Source organism: Leucopleurus acutus, assembly GCF_964270905.1.
Source record: "Leucopleurus acutus genome assembly, chromosome: X".
NCBI classification, from domain to species: Eukaryota; Metazoa; Chordata; class Mammalia; order Artiodactyla; family Delphinidae; genus Leucopleurus; species Leucopleurus acutus.
Genome location: NC_139148.1, coordinates 20,271,985 through 20,288,596, shown reverse-complemented (window position 1 = coordinate 20,288,596; position 16,612 = coordinate 20,271,985). Strand labels below are relative to the sequence as shown.

Below are 16,612 nucleotides of genomic sequence, written 5' to 3'. Positions count from 1 at the left end.
AGTTCTCTGTGCTATACAACAGAACCTTGTTGTTTATCCATTCTATATATAAAAGCCTACATCTGCTAACCCCAACCTCCCACTGCATCCCTCCCCCAACACCCCCCGCCTTGGTAACCACCAGTCTGTTCTCTGTGTCCGTAAGTCTGTTTCTGTTTCACAGATAGGTTCACTTGTGTCATATTTTAGATTCCACATATAAGCGATGTCATATGGTATTTGTCTTTCTGAGTTACTTCACTTGGTATGATAATTTCTAGTTGCATCCATGTTGCTGCAAATGGCATTGTTTTGTTCTTTTTGTGGCTGCGTAGTATTCCACTGTATACATACACCACATCATCTTTATCCATTCATCTGTCAATGGACATGGATTTCCATGGCTTGGCTATTGTGAATAGTGCTGCTATGAACATTGGGGTGCATGTATCTTTTTGAATTAGAGGAGTTTTGTCCGGATATATGCCCAGGAGTGGGATTGCTGGGTCATATGATAGTTCTATTTTTAGTTTTCTGAGCCTCCATACTGTTTTCCACAGTGGCTGCACCAACTTACATTCCCACCAATAGTGTAGGAGGGTTCCTTTTTCTCCACACCCTCTCCAGCATTTGTTATTTACAGACTTTTTAATGATGGCCATTCTGACTGGTGTGAGGTGCTACCTCATTGTAGCTTTGATTTGCATTTCTCTGATAATTAGCGATGTTGAGCATCTTTTCATGTGCCTCTTGGTCATCTGTCTTTTTTGGAGAAATGTCTACTTCGGTCTTCTGCCCATTTATGGATTGGATTGTTTGTTTTTTGTTACTGAGTTGTATGAGCTGCTTGTATATTTTGGAAATTAAGCCCTTGTTGGTCACATTGTTTGCAAATGTTTTCTCCCATTTTGTAGGTTGTCTTTTCATTTTGTTTACAGTTTCGTTTGCTGTGTAAAAGCTCACAAGTTTAATTAGGTCTCGTTTGTTTTTGTTTTTGTTTCTGTTTCTATTTCTATTGCCTTGGCAGACTGACCTAAGAAAACATTGGTACAATTTCTGTCAGAGAACGTTTTGCCTGTGATCTCTTCTAGGAGTTTTATGGTGTCATGTCTTACGTTTAAGTCTTCAAGCCATTTTGAGTTTATTTTTGTGTATGGTGAGAGGGTGTGTTCTCATTTCACTGATTTACATGTGCTGTCCAACTTCCCAACACCACTGGCTGAAGAGACTGTCTTTTCTCCATTGTATATCCTTGCCTCCTTTGTCGAAGATCAATTGACTGTACGTGTGTGGGTTTATTTCTGGACTCTCTGTTGTGTTCCATTGATCCATAGGCCTTTTTTTGTGCCAGTACCACTCTGTTTTGATTACTGTAGCCTTTGTCGTATTGTCTGAAGTCTGGGAGGGTGATGCCTCCTGCTTGGTTCTTTTTCTTCAGGATTGCTTTGGACATTCTAGGTCTTTTATGGTTCCACATAAATTTTAGGATTGTTTTAGTTCTGTGAAAAATGTCATGGGTAAGTCGATGGGGAATCACATTAAATCTGTAGATGGCTTTGGGTAGTATGGCCGTTTTAACAATATTAATTTTTCCAATCCAAGGGCATGGGATATCTGGAAAGTGATGGTTTTAAAGCTAAGTAACTTTCCTTTTACAACACAAAGGAACGATTCCATTTGATTTTCCTGATTTTAAGTAGCCTAGATTTCCTATTATGACGTGAGAAGTCGCTAACAAAGAACAATGTTTGAGAAGTTACAAGGGATGCCTTGCTTAAAGCCTAGCAGTCTCTAAGTGATTACAGAGGCAGCTGTCATAGGCCAACCATGTCTTGGCCGAGTCTGAGAGGGGTGGAGGGTTTGCAAGGGGCTGCTTGAGCCCTTGATGACTTCTAGAAGGAGCTTGTAAGAGTGGAGGAGCTAAGGGTTGGGTTCCTTTTCGTCTTCCCTGGGTTTCAGCTCAGTTCACTTTAATTCATGGGACACTGATTAATGTCCTTGTATGTGCATGGTACTAGGGAAGGACATGAAGGTAAAGCGCAGACCCTGTTCTCTGGGATTCCGTGGTCTCTGTAACAGGTCTGGAATGTCTCATTAAAATAGTTAACATTTTTCACAACTAATTTTCAGGCTCTGAGGAAACAACTAGTGGTTTTTAAAAAATGAAACCATGTAGGCATTCATTTGCTTGCAGGGATTCAGAAATGTGTCTCTGCTGAGAAGCGCTGGTATTGTACCTCAAGCGGGAGGATGTTTCCTCCACCTGCAGTGAGCAAAGGTGGGAAAGGATATCATTTACATAGCAACTTGACAGACGCTAGTCGTTTCGGGCTCCCAGTGAAGGTGGAATAGTAGCTGGAATTGTACTAGGGGAATTTGGTGACAGTGAGCTGAGGTGATTTTTAAGAAATGAAACCCAGCTAAGATACTGGAGGCTTTTCTTTTTAAAACTTGTTATTCATATTAATTTACCGTATCAGCCAGCCTCAGATGTTACTTTTGTTCTGTTGACATTAAAAGTACAGGAATAAGTTACAAGGATGTTAAATGCCAAGTTAAGTAATTTGCTTTCCATGAAGACGCTATTATTATAATAATTCTTTATTTGTGGATTTGGGACTGGAACTCATTTCTTAAAATAGAGGATCTGTGTTAACCTGCCAATATAGTACTGATACAAATAACCCAGACTTGGAAAGGTACAAAATACAAGGATTTAAGGTAAAAAATTTGGTACAACAGGTTCAGCATGTAGCTTACAGTGGGTACTCCATAAATGTTTCTAGATTGAACGAACAGATGTGTGATGAAGACCTATTCACAGAACTTCCCAGCACCTGCGAAGGATATGGTGAGGCCTAAATCCTCCATGTCTACATGGATCTATATGGATCTATATATCGATGCTCTCTCTAGATACGTGTACTGCTAGATCAACACATACCCTTAGCCTTCTGTTGTTTATGGTGCTGGGCAGGGCTTGCTTACAACTTAGCATTTGGTGGCTCGATTTCAGTAGGCAGACTTGGTTTGCTTGGCCCTTAACAATGTTTAAACCTTTCTCATAGGGAGGGCACAAACTCTCCAGTTGACTGTGTCTATAACATTCCCCACTCTTCCTTGCTGCCACCTTCTCTAACCTTACACCTTTATGCTGCCCACCTGGCCTCAGGGAATATTTGTTTGCACCTTGTGGTATAGTGTCTTCAAGTCTCCCCCAAGTGACCTCAGGTTTGGAATCAAGAATGAGGATATAAAACCCAAAACCTTACAGTCCATCTCTAAGAGGAGGGTGGTGGTGATGTCACTGTCTAGAAGTTGTATAGTAGGTTCAACTCCTTTTTACATAGTCCTTTTATGTCTACTCTACCCATTTTAATCACATAAGAGGGTAGTATTATAGCAGTGTTATAAAGAAACAAAGGTCTAGACAAATTATGAACCTTTCCAATGGTCTCATAGGAGTTTGGAGGTACCAGGATGGACCCTGGGGCCAAGCCTCTTTATCCAGGCCAGCACTGGATCCTTCATGATAGAAATGTCCATGGGATGCAGTCACTTTGCTTCACTCTCCTTTGGCTAGCGTGTGGCACTGTGGAGAAACTAGGGTCTATCAATCAAAAGCCTCCCTTTAAGGCTTTTGTGACAAAGCCAGTTGCCAAAAGGGCACATGAGGTCAGGTCATCTAGATTCAGGACTTCCTTCCTAAGCAAGAAGAAATCATGGTGTTCATGGCTGTACTCAGTATTAGAGTGTAACACACTACCCCAAAACTTAGTGACTTAAAAACAAACAAACATTATCTCACATAGTTTCTGAAGGTCAGGAAGCAACTTAGCCGGACGGTTATGACTTGGGGTCTTGTTATGAAGTTGGCAGGATGTCAGCTGGAGCTGCAGTCACTGGAGGCTGGAGGATCCTCTTCCACACTCTGATGTCACTGTCGACTGGATACCTCAGTTCTTCACTATGGGGGTCTTTCCACAAGGCTGCCCAAGTGTCTTCACGACCTAGCAGCTGGCTTTCTCCAGAGGGAGTGAGAGTCTAAGAAAAAAAAAGCTATAGTCTTTTATGATCTAACATCAGAAGTGACAAAGCATCACTTTTACCATCTTCTATTGGTTACACAGACTAATCCTTGTATATTTGGGAAGGACACTACACAAGGATGTGAATACCAGCAGGTGGGGCCATTGCTTTTGAGAATTGGAAGCAAGCCATCTACTTTTCAGCTGCTGTAATAGCTTCTCAGTCCCCTTTTACTCAGTCTGATGGGTGGATTGTCAGGGACCAATATGTTAATTTTCAACCTCATCATCTACCACTCTATGTAGTTAACTGTTTGCTTGATTCTTGTTACTAGTTTTGACCCATACTCAGAAGAGAGCCTGTAACCCAACCAGAGATGCAAAGGGAAGCCTTCCCAGCAGAGACTTGGTATTACCTCTCTTTGGAGGATGCGTCTGTGACAGACAGATGGTCTCAAGGGAAGGGTTGTAAAGGAGCTAAATTTTGAAGCTTTGTTGCTATGTAGGAGGCAACCCTGTTCATGTCCAAGATATTGAGAGGCAAGAAGTCAGGACCAGGGGATGCCGACTTCCTAGTGAAACTTCATGTTTGCTCTGGGAATTCAAGCATTTCAAACAAAGATAGCGTTCTCTTTAAACATTAGTACCCCAGCCACATATGCTGTCCTGTAAAATATTACATATCATTTTGAATGATCTGCCATTATATTCCTCCATTGACTCTGAAAATAGAATCATCTCCTGTTTGAAGGGAAAATGGCTCTATTCTGTTTTACCGTGTGAACATAGACCCTTTCCCTGGAGTAACAGGAGAGAATGACCTTAAGTCAGGTGCAAGTTTTCGGTTCTTCCTGGACCACACCCCCCCCCCCCCCCTCAGCCTCATCCAGTCAGCCTGGTGGATCTGTAATTGGCCATCTGATATGAGATTACTTAAAGAAAAAAAAAAAACACCTTGATGGTGTTCTTTTTTCTTAGAAAACCCAGATTTACATGATATAAGGTCCAATGCTAATTTTTTCAAACAGCACTAAGAGCACAATTCACCATTTTAACCGTTTTTAAGTGCACGGTTCAGGGGTATGAAATACATTTACACTGATTTCCAACCACCACCACCATCCATTTCCAGAACTTTGTTTTTTATCATCCCATATTAAGACTATGTACCCCTTAAATAGTAAATTCACATTTCCCCACTCCCCCCAACCAGTCCTTGGGGACCACCCCTTTACTTTCTATCTCTATCAATTTGACTATTCTAGGTACCTCGTAAGTAGAATCATACAGTATTTGTTCTTTGTTGTACGGCTTCTTTCACTTACTATAAGGTCTTCAAGGTTCAACCGATATTATAACATGTATCAGAATTTCATTCCTTTTTAAAGCTGAATAATCTCCCATTGTGAAAGACGTTATTTTTATGTAAAAGAGGCTTATTTACTTACGTTAAAGCATCGGGGCTTCCTTGGTGGTGCAGTGGTTAAGAATCTGCCTGCCGAGGCAGGGGACAAGGGTTCAAGCCCTGGTCCAGGAAGATCCCACGTGCAGTGGAACAAATAAGCCCGTGTGCCGCAACTACTGAGCCTGCACGCCACAGCCACTGAGCCCGCGAGCCACAACTACTGAAGCCCGCACGCCTAGGGCCAGTGCTCTGCAACGAGAGAAGCCACCGCGATGAGAAGCCCACGCACCGCAACAAAGAGTAGCCCTCGCTCACTGCAACTAAAAGCTCCTGCACAGCAAATACCCAACGCAGCCAAAAATAAATAAATTAAAAAACAAGCATCGGCCTGAGGGGCAGGTATATAATTTAACGTACTTTTTAGGGGCCTGCTGGTTACTCTCCAGCGACGGAGGCTGGTGGGTACCATCTTTGTGTTCTCCCTCTGCCTCATTTCAGCTTGCTTTGCTCATAACTTCCAGAAAGGAGCTTGTACCCTCCCTTTGGCAGCCTGATTTTTCTGGCGGCCACCCACAAGATACCACTAGATCACCTGGACCTGGTGGCCAGTGGGGCTTATGCTCAGGAATCCCACAGGACTGTAACCAATGGAGAAGACTTCTCGTCCAGGTACCATGCACAGGACACAGCAAGAGGCAACAGACCCAGCAGCCCAGTCTTATCTGTGAAAGTGGCCTATTTGCTTGTCCTGGAGCTATGGCCTGAGGGACAGATTTTAATGGTTTGGCACACATCTAGGGACCTACTGAAGTGTACTCCAAAAACAGAGGCCAGCAGATGCCATCTCTGCTCTCCCTCTGCCTCACACCAGGTCACCAATAGCTACCAGTAAGAGACAATAACTGAACTGAAGAATATACACTAGAGGGATTCAACAGCAGACTAGATGAAGCTCAGTGAACGTGAAGACAGGGCTGTGAAACTCACCCCAATCAGAGCAGCAAAAAGAAAAAAGAATGAAAAAAAGTAAAAATTGCTTAGGGAGCTTATGGGCCAATATCAAGCCAACCAAAATTCATATTATAGCGGTCCCAGAAGGAGAAGCAAGAGAGAAAGGGGCAGAAAACTTACTTGAAGACATAATGGCTGAAAACTTCCCTAACCTTGGGAAGAAAACAGAGACCCAGATCCAGGAAGCAAAGGGAGTTCCAAACAAGATGAACTGAAAGACACATTATAATTAAATTGTCAGAAATTAAAGACAAGGAGAGAATCTTAAAAGCGGCAAGAGAAAAACAACTTGTCATGTATACGGGAACCCCCATAAAACTATCAGCACATTTTCAGCAGAAACTTTACAGGCCGGAAGTGGCATGATATTAGTCAAAGTGCTGAAAGAAAAAACCCACAACCAAGAATACTCTACTGGGTGCAGGCTGTCGCTCAGAATTGAAGGAGACAAGAAGAGGCTAAAGGAGCTCATCACCACGAAACCAGCCTTAGGAGAAATGTTAGAGGGACGTCTTTAAGCTGAAAAGAAAGGGTGCTCATTATTAATAGGAAAACATATGAAAGTATAAAGCTCACTGGTAAATATAAATATGTAGCAAAATTAAGAATAATCTAATGTAAAGGTGATGGATTAATCACTTATAAAGCCAGTGTGAAGGTTAAGACCTTCACACTAGCTTTATAAGTGAGTAAAATAACTATAACTACAATAATTAAGGGATACAAGAGATTAAAAGATGTAAAAGGTGACATCGAAAGTGTCAGACATCTGGCAGGGGTTAGGAGGGAGAGCAAAAAGGTAGAGCTTTAGAATGTGCTCAGACTTAAGCTTTTATCAACTTGAAACAGACTGTTACATACATTTTTTATGTGTAAGCCTCATGGTAACTACAAAGTAAAAACCGATAGTAGATACCAAAAGATAAAGGAATCTAAGCACACGCTAAAGAAAGTCATCAAATCACAAAGGAAGAGAGCAGAAAGGAACAGAGGAACTAGAAAACAGCCAGAAAACAATTAACAAAATGGCAATATTTACATACCTATCAATAATTACTTTAAATGAAAATGTTTAAATTTTCCAGTTAAAAGAGTGTCTGACACATCTACATGGTGCCTACAAGACACTCACTTCAGATGTAAGGACACAGACTTAAGGGAAGGGTTGGAAAAAAATATTCCATGCAAATGGAAACCAAAAGAAAGCTGGGGTAACTAAGACAAAATAGACTTTACAACAAAGACAGGAGCACCAAAATGTGTTAACAGACCTAAAAAAGGAAAGACAACAATACAGTAATAGTAGGGGGATTTAAAACACTACTTTCATCAATGGATAGAGCATCCAGTCAGTACAGAAATTCAGCTGTAAATGACATACCAGATGGAGTTGATACATACAGCACAGTCCATCCGAAAGCAATGGCATATATCAATACATTCTTCTCAAGTGCACATGAAAATATTATCCAGGCCACAAAAGAAGTCTTAACACATTTAAAAAGACTGAAATCATATCAAGCACTTTTTTTTTTTTTTTTTTTTTTTTTTTGCAGTACGTGGGCCTCTCACTGCTGTGGCCTCTCCCGCCGCGGAGCGCAGGCTCCAGACGCACAGGTCCAGCGGCCATGGCCCACGGGCCCAGCCGCTCGGCGGCATGTGGGATCCTCCCGGACCGGGGCATGAACCCGCGTCCCCTGCATCGGCAGGCGGACTCCCAACCACTGCGCCACCAGGGAAGCCCTCAAGCACTTTTCTAACTACAATGGTATGAAGCCAGAAATCGATTACGAGAAGAAAACTGGAAAATTCACAAATATGTGGAAATTAAACAGCATGCTACTGAACAACCAATGAGTCAAAGAAGATATCAAAAGAGAAGTCAAAAAATACCTTGAGACAAATAAAAATGGAAATACAACACACCCAAATTTATGGGATGCAGCAAAAGCAGTTCTAAGAGGGAAGTGTGTATCAATAAATGCCAACATCAAGAAACAACAAAAAAATCCTCAAACAACGTAACTTTACATGCGAAGAACTAGGAAAAGAATGATACAGGAAGCCCAAAGGAAGGAAATAAAGACCAGAACAGAAATAAATGAAATACAGACTAAAAAGACAGTAGTTAAGATCAACAAAACTAAGAGCTGGTTCTTTGAAAACAAAATTGACAAACCTTAAGCTAGACTCATCAAGAAAAGAAAGAGGACTCACAACAACAAAACTACAACTCACAAAGGAGACATTACAACTGACACCACAGAAATACAAAGGATAAGAGACTACTGTTAACAATTATACACCAACAAATTTGACAACCTAGACGAAATGGATAAATTCCTAGAAACATACAGCCTACTGAGACTGAATTGTGAAGAAATGGAAAATCCAAACAGACAGATTACTAGTAAGGAGATTGAATTAGTCAACCAGAAACCTCCTTGGGATTAGTACATACACACTACTATATATAAAATAGATAACCAACAAGGACCTACTGTATAGCACAGGAAACTACACAATATTTTATAATCACCTATAAGGGAAAAGAATCTGAAAATGTGTATGTATGTATATAGATCTGAATCACTGTGCTGTACACCTGAAACTAACACAACATTGTAAATGAACTATACTTCAATTAAAAAAATTATATATAAAGTTTCACATACTACTTCCTATGGTCTGAGCATTTGTGCCCCTCCCCCCCCCCAATTTCATACGTTGAGATCTTAACGCCCAATGAGATGGTATTGGCAGATGGGGCCTTTGGGAGGTGAGTAGGTCATGAGGGCAGAACCCTCATAAATGAAATTAATACCCATATAAAATAGACCCCAGAGAGCTCCCTTGCCTCCTGCCACCATGTAGGGACGCAAGAAGGCTATGAACAGGAAGAGGCTCCTCACTCGATCCTACTGGCAACTTGATCTTGGGCTTTTCAACCTCCACAACTGTGAGAAATAAATTTCTGTTATAAGCTAAAGAAAACAAAAAAACAAAAACCCACCCGACAAAAGTCCACAACCAGATGGCATTACTGGTGAATTCTCTCAAACATTTAAAGAATACCGATCATGTTCAAAGTCTCCCAGAAAGAAAAAATAAAAAGGAGGGAACACTACCAGGGCAATATCCCTGATGAATACAGATGCAAAAATCCTCAACAAAATATTAGCAAACCACATTCAACAATACATTAAAGGGATCATACACCATGATATGTGGGATTTATTCTAGAGCTGCAAGGATGGTTCAACACCCACAATTCAATGTGTTATACCAGTTTAACCAAATGAAGAATAAAAACCATGTGCTTACTCAATAGATACAGAAAAAGCATTTGACAAAATTCAACATCCATGTATGATTAAAAACTCTCAACAAAGGGTATAGAGGGGAATGTACCTCAACGACATAATAAAAGCCATATATGACAAGCCACAGTTAACATTATACTCAACGATGAAAAGCTGAAATCTTTTCCTCTAATATCAGGAACAAGTCAAGTATGCCCCCTCACCACTTCTATTTAACATATAGTATTGGACGTCCTAGCCATAGCAGTTAGGCAAAAAAAGAAACAAAAGGGCATCCAAATGGGACAGGACAAACTGTCACTATTTGCTGATGACGTATTATATATAAGAAACCCTAAAGACTCCACAAAAAAACTGTGAGAAATAATAAATTCAGAACTGTCAGAAAGAAATTAAGACAACAATCCCATTTACAATTGCATCAAAAAGAATAAAATACATAGGAATAAATTTTACCAAGCAGGTGAAAGATGTGTACACTGAAAACTATAAGATGTTGATGAAAGAAATTGAAGACACAAATAAATGGAAAGACATTCTGTGCTCATGGATTGGAAGAACACGGTTAAAATGTCCATACAACCCAAAGCAATCTGCAGAGTCAGTGCAATCCCTATCAAAATTCCAATGGCGTTTTTTACAGAAATACAACAATCAATCTTAAAATTCATATGGAACTACCTAAGATCCCAAATAGCTAAAGCAATCTTGAGAAAAAAGACCAAAGCTGGAGACATCGTGTGCCCTAATGTCACACTATATTACAAAGTGATAGTAATCAAAACAGTGTGGGATTGGCATAAAAACACACACATAGGGCTTCCCTGGTGGCGCAGTGGTTGAGAGTCCGCCTGCCGATGCGGGGGACACGGGTTTGTGCTCTGGTCCGGGAAGATCCCACATGCCGCGGAGCGGCTGGGCCTGTGAGCCGTGGCCGCTGAGCCTGCGCGGCTGGAGCCTGTGCTCCGCAACGGGAGAGGCCACAACAGTGAGAGGCCCGCGTACCGCAAAAAAAAAAAAAAAAAAAACCCAAAAAACAAAAAAACCAGACACATATAGTAATGGAACAGAACAGGGAGCCCAGAAATAAACCAATGCATATATGGTCAATTTATGACAAAGGAGGCAAGAATATACAATGGGGAAAAGACAGTCTCTGCAATAATGCTGCTAGGAAAACTGGACACCAACATGCAAAGAGAACGAAACTGGACCACTCTTACACTATACACAAAAAGCTAACTCAAAATGGATTAAAGAATTTAGTGTAAGACGTGAACCCATAAAACTCCTACAAGAAAACATAGGTGGTAGGCTCCTTGACATTGGTCTTCGCAATGATTTGTTGGATCTGACACCAAAAGCAAAGGCATCAAAAGCAAGAATAAACAAATGGGACTACAGCAAAGTACAAAGCTTCTGTAGAGCAAAGGAAACAAAATGAAAAAGCAACCTACCAAATGGGAGAAAATATTTGCAAATCGTATCTGATAAGGGGTTAATATCTAAAATATATATATATATATATATAAAACTTATACTACTCAACAAAAAAACCTATGATCCAGCAAAATGAGATAAAAGATACAGAGAACAGATTGGTGGTTGCCAAAGGCAGAGGGTAGGGGGTGTGCCAAATGGGTGAAGGGGGTCAAAAGCACAAAATTTCAGTTATAAAATAAGTCCTGGGGAACACACAGCACGCCTCAGGCTGGTGCAACGTCACGCCTGCCTCTGCCGCCACAGGCTCCCCCTGCATTCCATACCCCTCCCTCCCCCTAGCCTGAGTGAGCCAGAGCCCCCTAATCAGCTGCTCCTTTAACCCCATCCTGTCTGGGCAAAGACCAGATGCCAGAGGGCGACCGACACGCAGAGGCGGGGCCAAATCCAAAGCTGAACCCCAGGAGCTGTGCGAACAAAGAAGAGACAGGGAAATCTCTCCCAGCAGCCTCAGGAGCAGCGGATTAAATCTCCACAATCAACTTGACGTACCCTGCATCTGTGGAATACCTGAAGAGACAACGAATCATCCCAAAATCGAGGCAGTGGACTTTGAGAGCAACTGTAGGCTTGGGACTTGCTGTATGTCACTGACGGGTTTCTGATTTATACGTTGAGCTTAGTTTAGTTTTTAGCACTTGTTATCATTGATGGATTTGTTTATTGGTTTGGTTGCTCTTTTCTTTTTTTTATGACTTTTTAATTTTAATATTAATTTTTTTAAATTTTAATAACTTTTATTTTATTTTATTTTACTCTACTTTCTTTCTTTTTTTCCTCCCTTTTCTACTGAGCCGTGTAGCTGACAGGGTCTTGGTGCTCCGGCCGGGTGTCAGGCCTCAGCCTCTGAGGTGGGAGAGCCGAGTTCAGGACACTGGACCACCAGAGACCTCCCAGCTCCACGTAATATCAATCGGTGAGAGTTGTCCCAGAGATCTCCATCTCAACGCTAAGACCCAGCTCCACTCAATGAGCAGCAAGTTCCAGTGCTGGACACCCCATGCAAAACTACTAGCAAGACAGGAACACAACCCCACCCATTGGCAGAGAGGCTGCCTAAAATCATAGTAAGTTCACAGACACCCCAAAACACACCACCGGACTCGGTCCTGCACACCAGAAAGACAAGATCCAGCTTCATCCACCAGAACACAGGCACCAATCCCCTCCACCAGGAAGCCTACACAACCCACTGAACCAACCTCACCCACTGTGGGGACACACACCAAAAACAACACGAACTATGAACCTGCAACCTGCGAAAAGGAGACTCCAAACACAGTAAGTTAAGCAAAATGAGAACACAGAGAAACATACAGCAGATGAAGGAGCAAGGTAAAAACCCACCAGACCTAACAAATGAAAAGGAAATACGCAGTCTACCTGAATAAGAATTCAGAGTAATGATAGTAAAGATGATCCAAAATCTTGGAAATAGAATGGAGAAAATACAAGAAAAGATTAACAAGGACCTAGAAGAACTAAGAGCAAATAAACAGAGATGAACAGCACAATAAATGAAATTAAAAATTCTCTAGAAGGGATCCATAGCAGAAAAACTGAGGCAGAAGAACAGATAAGGGACCTGGAAGATAAAATAGTGGATATAACTACCACAGAGCAGAATAAAGAAAAAAGAATGGAGGGCAGTCTCAGAGACCTCTGGGACAACATTAAACACACCAACATTCGAATTATAGGGGTCCCAGAAGAAGAGGAGGAAAAGGGACTGAGAAAATATTTGAAGGATTATAGTCGAAAACTTCCCTAATATGGGAAAGGAAATAGTCAATCAAGTCCAGGAAGCACAGAGAGTCCCATACAGGAAATATCCAAGGAGAAACACGCCAAGACACATATTAATCAAACTATCAAAAATTAAATACAAAGAACAAATATTAAAAGCAGCAAGGGAAAAACAACAAATAACACACAAGGGAATCCCCATAAGGTTAACAGCTGATCTTTCAGCAGAAACTCTGCAAGCCAGAGAGGAGTGGCAGGACATATTTAAAGGGATGAAAGGGAAAAACCTACGACCAAGATTACTCTGCCCAGCAAGGATCTCACTCAGATTTGACAGAGAAATTAAAACCTTTACAGACAAGCAAAAGCTAAGAGAATTCAGTACCACCAAACCACCTTTGCAACAAATGCTAAAGGAACTTCTCTAGGCAGGAAACACAAGGGAAGGAAAAGACCTACAATAACAAACCCAAAACAATTAAGAAAATGGGAACAGGAACATACATATCGATAATTACCTTGAATGTAAACGGATTAAATGCTCCAACCAAAGACACAGACTGGCTGAATGGATACAAAAACATGACCTGTATATATGCTGTCTACAAGAGACCCACTTCAGACCTAGGGACACATACAGACTGAAAGTGAGGGGATGGACAAAGATATTCCATGCAAATGGAAATCAAAAGAAAGCTGGAGTAGCAATTCTCGTATCAGACAAAATAGACTTTAAAATAAAGACTATTACAAGAGACAAAGAAGGACACTACATAATGATCAAGGGATCGATCCAAGAAGAAGATAGAACAATTGTAAATATTTATGCACCCAACATAGGAGCACCTCAATACGTAAGGCAAATGCTAAGAGCCATAAAAGGGGAAATCGACAGTAACACAATCATAGCAGGGGACTTTCACACTCCACTTTCACCAATGGACAGATCATCCAAAATGAAAATAAATAAGGAAACACAAGCTTTAAATGACACATTAAACAAGATGGAGTTAACTGATATTTATAGGACATTCCATCCAAAAACAACAGAATACACATTCTTCTCAAGTGCTCATGGAACATTCTCCAGGATGGATCATATCTTGGGACACAAATCAAGCTTTGGGAAATTTAAGAAAATTGAAATTGTATCAAGTATCTTTTCTGACCACAATGCAATGAGACTAGATATCAATTACAGGGGAAAAAAACTGAAATAATACAAACACCTGGAGGCTAAACAATATGCTACTGAATAACCAAGAGATCACTGAATAAACCAAAGAGCAAGTCAAAAACTACCTAGAAACAAATGACAATGAAAACACGAAGACCCAAAACCTATGGGATGCAGCAAAAGCAGTTCTAAGAAGGAAGTTTACAGCAATAAAATCCTACCTCAAGAAACAAGAAAAATCTCCAATAAACAACCTAACCTCGCACCTAAAGCAATTAGAGAAAGAAGAACAAAAAACCCCCAAAGTTAGCAGGAGGAAATAAATCATGAAGATCAGATCAGAAATAAATGAGAAAGAAATGAAGGAGACGATAGCAAAAATCAATAAAACTAAAAGCTGGTTCTTTGAGAAGATAAACAAAAGTGATAAACCATTAGCCACACTCAACAAGAAAAAAAGGGAGAAGACAATAGAATTAGAAATGAAAAAGGAGAAGTAACAACTGACACTGCAGAAATACAAATGATCATGAGAGATTACTACAAGCAACTGTATGCCAATAAAATGGACAACCTGGAAGATTTGGACAAATTCTAAGAAAAGCACAACCTTCCGAGACTAAACCAGGAAGAAACAAAAAATATAAACAGACTAATCACAAGCACTGAAATTGAAACTGTGATTAAAAATCTTCCAACAAACAAAAGCCCAGGACCAGATGGATTTACAGGCGAATTCTATCAAACACTTAGAGAAGAGCTAACACCTATCCTTCTCAAACTCTTCCAAAATATAGCAGAGGGAGGAACACTCCCAAACTCATTCTACGAGGCCGCCATCACCCTGATACCAGACAATTATGTCACAAAAGAAAGAAAACTACAGGCCCATATCACTGATGAACATAGATGCGAAAGTCCTCAACAAAATACTAGCAAACAGGGCTTCCCTGGTGGCGCAGGGGTTGACAGTCCGCCTGCCAATGCAGGGGACACGGGTTCGTGCCCCGGTCCGGGAAGATCCCACATGCCACGGAGCGGCTGGGCCCGTGAGCCGTGGCTGCTGAGCCTGCGAGTCCGGAGCCTGTGCTCTGCAACGGGAGAGGCCACAGCAGTGAGAGGCCCGTGTACCGCCAAAAAAAAAAAAAAAAAAAAAAACCCTAGCAAACAGAATCCAGCAGCACATTAAAAGGATCACACACCATGATCAGGTGGGGTTTATCCCAGGAATGCAAGGGTTCTTCAATATGGTCAAATCAATCAATGTGATACACCATATTAACAAACTGAAGGATGAAAACCATATTATAATCTCAATAGACACAGAAAAAGCTTTCAAGAAAATTCAACAGGGCTTCCCTGGTGGCGCGGTGGTTGAGAATCTGCCTGCTAATGCAGGGGACACGGGTTCGAGCCCTGGTCTGGGAGGATCCCACATGCTGTGGAGCAATTGGGCCCGTGAGCCACAACTACTGAGCCTGCATGTCTGGAGCCTGTGCTCCGCAACAAGAGAGGCCGTGATAGTGAGAGGCCCGTGCACTGCGATGAAGAGTGGCCCCTGCTTGCCACAACTAGAGAAAGCCCTCGCACAGAAACGAAGACCCAGCACAGCAAAAATAAATTAATAAACTCCTACCCCCAACATCTAAAAAAAAAAAAAAAATTCAACACCCATTTATGATAAAAACTCTCCAGAAAGTAGGCATAGAGGGAACTTACCTCAACATAATAAAGGCCATATATGACAAACCCATAGCCAACATCATGCTCAGTGGTGAAAAACTGAAAGCATTTCCACTAAGATCGGGAACAAGACAAGGTTGCCCACTCTCACCACTATTATTCAACATAGTTTTGGAAGTTTTAGCCACAGCAATCAAGAGACGAGAAAGAAAGAAAAGGAATCCAAATCGGAAAAGAAGTAAAACTGTCACTGTTGCACATGACATGATACTCTACATGGAGAATCCTAAAAATGCTACCAGAAAACTACGAGAGCTAACCAATGAATTTGGTAAAGTTGCAGGATACAAAATTAATGCACAGAAATCTCTTGCATTCCTATACACTAATGATGAAAAATCTGAAAGAGAAATTAAGGAAACACTCCCATTTACCGCTGCAACAAAAAGAATAAAATACCTAGGAATAAACCTACCTACGGAGACAAAAGACCTGTATGCACAACATTATAAGACACTGACGAAAGAAATTAAAGATGATACAAATAGATGGAGAGATATACCATGTTCTTGGATTGGAAGAATCAACATTGTGAAAATGACTCTACTACCCAAAGCAATCTATAGATTCAGTGCAATCCCCGTCAAACTACCAGTGGCATTTTTCACAGAATTGGAACCAAAAATTTCACAGTTTATATGGATACACAAAAGACCCCAAATAACCAAAGCAATCCTGAGAAAGAAAAATGTAGCAGGAG

The 16,612-nt window shown here is 41.1% G+C and overlaps 1 protein-coding gene across 2 annotated transcripts in view; it reads left to right on the top strand.

Annotated features, from left to right (window-relative positions):
• Nucleotides 1–16,612, top strand: part of PCYT1B (phosphate cytidylyltransferase 1B, choline) — a gene marked incomplete at both ends in the record, with an annotated part of 163,189 nt that overhangs the window by 129,464 nt on the left and 17,113 nt on the right. The window lies entirely within an intron of this gene.